Raw genomic sequence first — 9733 nt, 5'->3', positions numbered from 1 at the left:
AGGACCTAAAAAATGTAGGTGATATTAGGCATATCCATGACATACAGCACTATGCAATATGCAAAGGCTTACACAGAACTCTCATCAATCCGTGAACATGCTTTTGTCTTAGATAAAGCTGTCCAACCTGCAGCCCTTGGGGGTTGCATGCGGCCCAGGACGGCTTTGAATGCAGCCCAACACATATTTGTAAATTTTCTTAAAACGTTATGAGATTTTTTTGGCGTTTTGGTTTTTTCGTTTGTTTTAGCTCATCAGCTATTGTTACTGTTAGCGTATTTTATGTGTGGCCCAAGCCAATTCTTCCAATGTGGCCCCGGGAAGCCAAAAGATTGGCCACCCCTGCATTAGATGGTTAATGTCTGATTTTCATTGAATAAACCTGTGCCTTTACCATACCACAGAAGTAAAACGGGGCTCAATGTGTTTTTTAAAAATCACATTATCTGTATTTCCAGACATAAGGTAAGTATTTCACCAACTTTCATCCAAACTAACATCCTCAATTGTAATCCCACTAAGAACCGCCAGGGCGAGACGAAAGCGGAATCGCTTCCATCTTTACGTGGAGTCCGGGAAATGGCTCAGCACCATGACATCCGCCGAAGACGTAGGTGTAGACGAGGAACAAAAGAGAAGACCCCTCGTGGAGGTGGCCTGTGGGGCCCGCCCTCACCGGGCGCCATCTGTCCCTGACTCTGCTCCCCCCAGGAGCCGCAGCGGGTGCGCCCCGCGATGGAGCGGGCTGTGGAGGGAGCCTCCATGGAGTCTCCATCAACCATTCCGGACCAGGAGACGGTGGCAGGCAGTAAAGAGGCCTAAGCAGGGCCAGCGCCCCGGGATGCTAGCACAGGACGGCGGCGCCCAGGGACGCCCCAGGGCAGGCCTCAGCCCCTCCAACCGGCGGGAGCCCAGCTCCCCCCATCTTGGTTGATGGAGGCGGGGAGCTGCGTCTGGGTGTCTCCACCGTCGCGCCCGACCAGTACTGCTCCGCGGACGCAGACGCCGGCAGCTGGGGCTGTTCCCTTGGCCGAATGGCAGAGCCCAGTCGGGGCTTCTGGGACAAGTCCTGGCCCCACGGGGTTTGGTTTTGAGGGGTCCCAAGTTCCCACAGTTGTCCCGACAAAATGGAGGACGTCGTCTCCTCCTGCTGCAGCCATGGCGGGAGGTGGGGGACTATTTCCCACGGGGCGCGGCGAGGGTGGAAGGGCCTCCACTGACCGCAGCGCACTCAAGACTCCAGTTCAACCGCGGCCCCGAAAGCTCACTTGGCCCCGCTCCAGCACCTCCCCGGCCTCGACCCTCTTGGGGGCCTTCAAGGAACTGGACAGGGAGGGCGCTGGGGCGTCCAGGCCGTCGCTCTCCTCGAGCAGAGGCGTTGGGAGCCGCTGCCGCAGCCTGGGCCCCCGGGCTCGGGCGAGGGCAGGCGGCCCCGCCGGAGTATCCCGGGCTGTGTAGGTCCCGGAGAGCCCCGGGCCCCGAGGGGCCGAAGCGGGCCGCTACGACGGGCGGCGAATCTCGGGCTCCTGACCCTGGCGGACCCGGTACCTGGGGGCGGGAGACCAGCGGGGAGACAACCCGACCGGGAGTTGAGAGCTGGCAGGCGGGAGTGGAACTGCAGGGCCGCGGGTGTGGCCCGCACCTGACGGACAGCTCTTCGGACCACCCCACCGAGGGGGCGCCCTGAAGGACGGCCGTCGGAGCCAATGGGCGTGCCCGAGGCGCCCAGGCCCGTCTCCCCCGCCAGCCAACGAGCGCACGGAGGCTGGGGCCTCCTCGGGCTCTGCCGCGCCGCCGCCTGCTTCTCCGCCTCCTCACCAGCGTAAAAAGCCGGGACTGGACCTAGCGGAGTTGTGCTTGTCGCCGAAGCGGGGTGGGCCTGTTCGTTCCGCGGAGCCGCAGCCAGAACCGGGTGACGCTTATCCCCGCTGTCTTTCCAGTCCAGGGCCGCTGAGAGGGGGTGGCTGGGAGCAGCGCAGCCTCCGGAGGAGGAGGCGGAGGCCGAGGTGAGTGGGGAGGCGGAGATGGGTGAGAGCAGCCTCCGGAGGCTCCCACCGACCCCGGATTAATACCCCGCGGCGCGGCCGCCGTCGCCGTTGCCGCTTCGGGGCCTCGAGGGCAGCTCGGGGCTGCCCTCTTGTCACCGGCGCTTTTGCGTCCGGCCCGAGGCGCTGGGAGAGTGCGAGCGAGGTAGGGAGGGTTGGGTGAGGCGGTCGCCAGCGGCGGAGGTCGCGGGGCCGGCGGGGCGGCGGGGTGGCGGGGCGGGGTGCCGGCCGCCCGGGGAGGTCGCGGGGCATTTTTCTTTCTCTCTTGCCGGCATACTGGGGGTGGGGGGGGGGGGGGTTGGGCGAGGGAGGGGCGCCCCGGCCGGGCCTTCACTCTCAGGACCGTGCTGCCACCCTGCCGCCGGAGCCGAGGTCCCCAGGTTTTTCGGGCGAGGGCTTCTGCCTCTGCCCCGCTGGGTCCCCTCCTTCGCTCATCTTTTCCCCGGCGCTGCGCTGCTTTTACTCTTTGCTGCTTATCTGGGCGAGTTTAATGGCGGATCTGGGGCCCTGTCGTTGACTGCTGGGGCCCCAGGGCAACTTCTTGAGGTAACTGTGGGCCCAGAGGTGACGCCCATCGCCCGTTACCTCTGAAATGGTGCTTGGAGTGACAGAGATGACGCTGGGTGGGCAAATTTAGGAGGGAATACAAATCCCTTGCTGGCGTTGAGACGACGTTTACTCTTCCCTCTCCCGTCCTGGGAGCAGGCCTCGGATCCCCGAGCCCACTGCATCACCAGTACTGCAGTTGGACGAAGCACTTTTAGCTTTGTCTCGTCGTTGCGGTTCCTATAGTTCTTTTTCTCAACTTAGTTTCTCGGTAACATTAGGGTGGGGGAGGGTAGCAGAGCCCAGGAACTCCTTGGCCTCTTACCCCATTGCCAACTCACGGTGTTGAGTTGGTTGTGCATCCAGGTTGGTTGTACCGAAATTGGTTTTCAATTCTCATTCTAGGACCAGGAATCACCTTCAAGCCTATGTCGTGAGGCTTTGGCAGAAATTAAGAAGGAAATATCTCCATTGTGAGTTGTTTTTTTTTTACCCCGCTTTGCTGTCTAATATAATTAGTGCAGTAGTAGGGTGTTCTTCCTGAGGGATTTGCCTTTGTGTTATCTTGAAGGCCTTGGCCTTCAAGCTAATTGCTTGGGTCCCCCTGTCCCCAGAGCCAAGCCATGGTAGTCCCTGGGAAGGCACGGGGAGTGCTGACATTTATACCAGTGGAACTCTCTCAAGTTCCAGAACAAGATTTAAAGTTAGCTCTCTTTTAAGTGCCTTGAATTTAACAATTTTTTCTTTTCCAATAGATTGGAAAAACTTTTTTACTGTTGGATTAAAAAGAAACACTACTGAATAATTTGTTGTTTTGACGTTGATATTTGCCTTGTATTTGAGGAAGACTGTTATTTATGTACCCTGACAGTCCTCCAGCTAGCATCACACGAGAAGATAACATAAACTAGTTGTCAAACTATTCCTAATTCTAAGATTGACCACCGAATCTGAGTGGCCTGATCTCTCTCTGTTAGGAAGTTAATGTTTGGTTTTGTTTTTTCGGGTTTTTTTTTTTTTTTGCTACTAGACAGTGATCTATGTGTTCATTTTGGTACAGTACAAATGCCCTTTCTCTGTCACCTATTCACTTAATGCTTTTAACACCAATCCTTGTGTGAATAATTTCATTAGGAGTGACAAAATGATTTTTTTTCTTTAACAAGCTTTACTTCTATTTTTATTATCTGGGATTCAGTTGTTGCCAATTTTGTCCTTTCAACCCTGATCAAACAGTTTTCCATTGCTCGTCAAAAACAAACTTGTGATTAGTTTATCTCCCATAGTAGTATTCCTGCCTTCCTTTTACCCTAGTTGCTTTCTACTAACTTACTTGCTCTTATTTTCTTACATTTCACAGCATATCTCTTTAATTAGTTAAACTTAGGACTGTGGCAGGATGTGGTAGGTAGGTAAAGTGGCTGGGCCCAGTGGCTCATGCCTGTCATCCAACCACTTTGGGAGGCTGAGGTGGGTAGATAGCTTGAGAGCTTGAGCCCAGGAGTTCGAGTGTGGACAACATGGCAAAACTCTGTCTCTACAAAAAATACAAAAATTAGCTGAGCGTGGTGGCACATGCCTGTAGTCCCAGCTACTCAGAAAGCTGAGGTGGGAGGATCGCTTGAGTTCAGGAGGTTGAAGCTGCAGTGAGCAGTGATCACACCACTATACTCCAGCCTGGGCAACAAAGAGAGAGTCTGTCTCAAAAAAAAATGGGTAAAGTGGCTCTGGGCACTGTGACTCACTCCTGTAATCCCAGCACTCTGAGAGGCCAAGCTGGGAGGATTGTTTGAGCCCAGGGGGTTGAGTCTGCAGTGAACTGTGTTTGTGCCATAGCATTCCAGGCTGGGTGACAGAGCCATACCCTGTCTTAAGAAAAAAAAAAAAGCCTGGTCCATAAGGTTTGAGACACACACACACACACACACACACACACACACACACGTGCGCATATACATGCATATAGTTAGTGGGAGATACAATTCTCCCCCCCCCACCTGAGATATAATCCTTATCCTCTTTATTTTTTCCTTTATTTCTTGAGATTTTTCTCAGCTTTATCTTTCAATTCTTATTGCTGAATTTTTCCTTTTTGCCACTAAGCTTTTAATTTTCAGCAGTTCTTTTTATATTAGAAGTGTTGGCTGGGCATGGTGGCTCACGCCTGTAATCCCAGCACTTTGGGAGGCCGAGGTGGGTGGATCACCTGAGGTCAGAAGTTCGAGACTAGCCTGGTCAACATGGTGAAACCCCGTCTCTACTAAAAATACAAAAATGGGCTGGGCATGGTGGCTCACACCTGGAATCTCAGTACTTTGGGAGGCCAAGGCAGGCAGATCACCTGAGGTCGAGAGTTCAAGACCAGCCTGACCAACATGGAGAAACCCTGTCACTACAAAAAAAAAAATATATATATATATATACACACACACACACACACACACACAAAATTAGCCGGGCCTGGTGGCAAATGCCTGTAATCCCAGCTACTTGGGAGGCAGAGGTTATGGTGAGCCGAGATTGTGCCATTGCACTCCAGTCTGGGCAACAAGAGCAAAACTCTGTCTCAAAAAAAAAAAAAAAATTAAACTGGTGTGCTGGTGGGTGCCTGTCATTCCAACTACTCAGGAGGCTGAGCCAGGAGAATCACTTGAACCCAGGAGGTGGAGGTTGCAGTGAGCCGAGATCACACCACTGCACTCCAGCCTGGGCGACAGAGTGAGACTCCATCTATAATTCTTTTTTTTCCTTTTTTTTTTGAGACAGTCTTGCCCTGTCACCCAGGCTGGAATGCAATGGCGTGATCTAGGCTCACTGCAACCTCCGCCTCCTGGGCTTAAGCGATTCTTGTGCCTCAGCCTCCTGAGAAGCTGGGACTACAGGTACATGCCACCACGTTGGCTAATTGTTGTATTTCTAGTAGAGACAAGGGACTGACCATGTTGGCCAGGCTGGTCTCAAACTCCTGACCTAAGTGATCCGCCCGCCTTGGCCTCCCAAAGTGCTGGGATGACAGGCACCCACTACCACACCCGGCCTGTGTAATTAGTTTTTTAAAAATTTTTATGGGTACATAGTAGGTGTTATATATATTGCATAATTCGTGACTGTTTTATTTATGATTAAGAATTGGGAACTAAAGGCCGGGCACAGTAGCTCACACCTGTAATCCCAGCACTTTGGGAGGCCGAGGTGGGCAGATCATGAGATCAGGAGATTGATACCATCCTGGCTAACACGGTGAAACCCCGTCTTTACAAAAAATACAAAAAAAAAAAATTAGCTGGGCATGGTGGCAGGTGCCTGTAGTCCCAGCTACTCAGGAGGCTGAGGCAGGAGAATGGCGTGAACCTGGGAGGTGGAGCTTGCAGTGAGCCAAGATCGTGCCACTGCACTCCAGCCTGGGTGACAGAGTGAGACTCCGTCTCAAAAACAAACAAACAAACAAACAAAAAAAAACGGGAACTAAAAAGCAAATTGGAAGAGTGAGAGTGGGGTTTCCAACTTGAAGCTTGCGGGTGATCTTCTGGCCAATTGATGGGGAACCCCATAGGTTAATATTTTTAGGACTTTCCTTTTTTGCTGATTCTTAGTTCTGCAGGGAAGAGTCTTGCTCAGAAAGAAAGCCTCCAGAAAAGAGTTTGCTGCCTGGAAAATAGAAGTCTGGATGCCAGCTCTCTGGGAATCAAGTAGGAGAGGGGACATTTCTTTTTTTTTTTTGAGATGGAGTTTTGCTCTTGTTGCCCAGGCTGGAATGCAATTGCGTGATCTCGGCTCACTGCAACCTCTGCCTCCTGGGTTCAAGCAATGGAGAGGGGATATTTCATGGTATTGAAACATTCCCCAGTGCTTGGTGAACCCAAGACTTAGATCTTATGTTCTATCTTATCAAAGAAAAAATTTTTAGAATCTGTGCTGGGATGGGGAAAGGCCTGTCACCATCAACTTGATGGGAGGGAAGATATCTCTCAACCTCTTTTCTTAGCATCTGCCCATTCTGTTCCAGGGATATGTGGTGCTACAGATTTCTGAGCCTACAGTGGTAATCAGAATGTTTCTTGGCTTTTTATTCACTGTTTTAGACTCTGGCTATCTCAGGCTGGCAGTTAACCATTCATCCATCTGTTCTTTGGCTTATAAAATCATATTGCTTTAGTTTCTTATTCTTCCTTTCCTTGTGGTAGTCCTGTTTAGGGGAGTTTTGGAAGGGAACGAAGTTAGTTGTATGTGATCAATCGGCCATCTTTTTTTTTTTTTTTTTTTTTTGAAACAGCTTCTCTCAGTCTGCCACCCAGGCTGGAGTGCAGTGGCCCATCTCGGCTCACTGCAGCCTCTATCTCCCAGGCTCAAACAATCTGCCTGCCTCAGTTTCCCAAGTAGCTGGGACCACAACCATGTGCCACTATGCCTGGCTAATTTTTGTATTTTTTGTAGAGACAAGGTTTCGCCATGTTGCCTAGGCTGGTCTTGAACTCCTGGACTCAAGCGATCCACCTGCCTAGGCCTCCCAAAGCGCTGGGATTACAGGGGCATTATACTGCACCTGGCCCAGTTTACTGTCTTAATCCCTGCTGGGCTAGTGATTTCTAGGCAGAGTTGTTTTTTCTGTTTGTTTTTTGTCTTTGTTTTTTTTTTTTTTGTTTTTGTTTTTGTTTTTTTTTTTTTAAATTTTTAGAGACAGGTCTAACTCTGTTGCCCAGACTTTAGTGCTGTGGTGTGGTCATAGCTCACTGCAGCCCTGAACTCCTGGGCTCAAGTGATTCTCCTGCCTCAGTCTCCCAAGTAGCTGGGGATTACAGGCGTGCACCACCATGCCCAGCTAATTATTTTATTTTATTATATTTATTTTTTATTTTTGAGACAGGGTCTTGCTCTGTTGCCCAGGCTGGAGTGCACTGGTGTGATCATGGCTCACTGCAACTTTGACCCCCTGGGCTCAAGCCATCCTTCCACCTCAGCCTCCCAAGTAGCGGCGACTGCAGGCGTATGCCACCACGTTGGACTTTTTAAATTTTTGTAGAGAGGGTTCTCTCTGCATTGCCCAGGCTGGTCTTGAACTCCTGGGCTCAAGCTATCCTCCCATCTTATTCAGCCTCCCAAAGTGCTCAGATTATAGGCATGAGCCACTGTACCTGGCCTTTATTTTTTTGTAGAGATGAGTTCTCAGTTTGTTGCCCAAGTTGGTCTTGAACTCCTGGCCTCAAGTGATCCTCCTGCCTTGGCCTCCCTAAGTGTTAGGATTATAGGTGTGAGGCACCAGGCCCAATTTAGGTAGTAATTTTGTACCTAGTTCCTGCAGTAATTCTCTTGCTATTTGTGTTTTCGAGACAGAGTCTCATTTTGTTACCCAGGTTGGAGTGCAGTGGCATGATCTCAACTCACTGCAACTTCTACCTCCCGGGTTCAAGCGATTCTCTTGCCTCAGTCACCTGAGTGGCTGGGACTCCAGGTGCATGCCACCACACGTGACTCAATTTTTTTTTTTTTTTTCTTCTGAGACAGAGTTTTGCCCTTGTTGCCCAGGCTGGAGTTTAATGGCGTGATCTCAGGTCACCTCAACCTCTGCCTCCCGGGTTCAGGTGATTCTCCTGTCTCAGCCTCCTGAGTAGCTGGGATTACGGGCATGCATCACCACGCTTGGCTAATTTTGTATTTTTAGTAGAGGTGGGGTTTCTCCATGTTGGTCAGGCTGGTCTCGAACTCCCAACCTCAGGTGATCCACCTGCCTTGGCCTCCCAAAGTGCTGGGATTACAGACATGAGCCACCTGGCCGGTCATAATTTGATGTTTTTTCACTCTCTGATATGGACCAGGCCATATGCCAGGGATTTGCATGTCCACTCACCTCATTAAAAAGCTTAAAGCTATATGTTATCCCTGTTCACAGTTTAGGAAACTAAAACTCAGGTGACATAATTTGCCCACTGCCACATAGCTAATTGGCTATACAGCATCTTTTTCTCTGTTTTTAGACAATATTTTAGAAATATTCAAAATTTTATGGTCTTGTGTTTTTAGAATTAAAGTTTTTCATGGTTAAGTTATAAACACAATGGCTTTTAGTAGTTTTGTTGTTGTTGTTTGTTTGTTTTTTGTTTTTTTTTTTTGTTTTTGAGATGGAATCTCACTCTGTCTCCCAGGCTGGAGTGTGCAGTGGCACCATCTCTGCTCATTGCAAGCTCCGCCTCCCGGGTTCACACCATTCTCCTGCCTCAGCCTCCTGAGTAGCTGGGACTACAGGTGCCTGCCACCATGCCCGGCTAATTTTTTTTTGTATTTTTTTAGTAGAGATGGGTTTTCACCGTGTTAGCCAGGATGGTCTCAATCTCCTGACCTCATGATCCACCCACCTTGGCCTCCCAAAGTGCTGGGATTACAGGCATGAGCCACTGCACCTGGCCTTTAGTAGTGTTTTAACTTATTTATAATCTGGGATTTAAACATAGGTGAATACTTAATCTTTTTTTAAAGGTAGATGACTGCAGTGAACTGAGTATAAAGACTATGCTGTGTATTTTTTTCTGTGAGAAAAGTAAAATAGAACCTAGCAGACACAAGAAGATACTGTGGGCCGGGCGCGGTGGCTCATGCCTGTAATCCCAGCACTTTGAGAGGCCCAGGCGGGCGGATCACAAAGTCAGGAGATTGAGACCATCCTGGCTAACACGGTGAAACCCCGTCTCTACTAAAAATACAAAAAATTAGCCAGGTGTGGTGACAGGCACCTGTAGTCCCAGCTACTTGGGAGGCTGAGGAAGGAGAATGGCGTGAACCTGGGAGGCGGAGCTTGCAGTGAGCCTAGATTGTGCCACTGCACTCCAGCCTGGGCGACAGAGCGAGACTCCATCTTAAAAAAAAAAAAGAAGATACTGTGGAGTCAGTTATAACTCTTTTCCAGAAATTATTTTCCTTTTTTATCATTATTTTTAAAAATTTTTAGTAGAGATGGAATCTCACCATGTTGCCCAGGCTGGTCTCAAACTCCTGGGCTGAAGCAATTCTCCCACTTGGCCCCCAAAAGTGCTAGGATTAGCAGGCATGAGCCAACATTCCTGGCCCCCAATCTTTTTCATTTCTTTTACAAACCTTATTTTAAACTGGTTCCTTAAATTTGTTATTTATCTTTGAAACAGCCTTATGTA

At 50.0% G+C, this 9733-nt stretch overlaps 1 protein-coding gene across 15 annotated transcripts in view; it reads left to right on the top strand.

Annotated features, from left to right (window-relative positions):
* The first annotated feature begins 1808 nt into the window (after positions 1–1808).
* ZMYM5 (zinc finger MYM-type containing 5) overlaps positions 1809–9733 on the top strand; it is a 40930-nt gene continuing 33005 nt past the window's right edge. For 7 of the 15 annotated variants that reach the window (XR_010130490.1, XM_019039959.4, XM_055360160.2 and 4 more), the window contains exons 1-2: positions 1869–2006; positions 2997–3064. The gene's annotated coding sequence lies outside the window, so the exon portion shown is untranslated. Of the gene's footprint in view, positions 2191–2996; positions 3065–9733 lie in introns of all 15 variants that reach the window. The other 8 variants (XM_019039955.4, XM_055360164.2, XM_055360161.2 and 5 more) reach the window with 4 other exon arrangements.

Source organism: Gorilla gorilla, chromosome 14 (assembly GCF_029281585.2).
Source record: "Gorilla gorilla gorilla isolate KB3781 chromosome 14, NHGRI_mGorGor1-v2.1_pri, whole genome shotgun sequence".
In the NCBI taxonomy this organism is placed as follows: Eukaryota; Metazoa; Chordata; class Mammalia; order Primates; family Hominidae; genus Gorilla; species Gorilla gorilla.
This window is presented reverse-complemented; position numbering and strand designations above follow the sequence as displayed.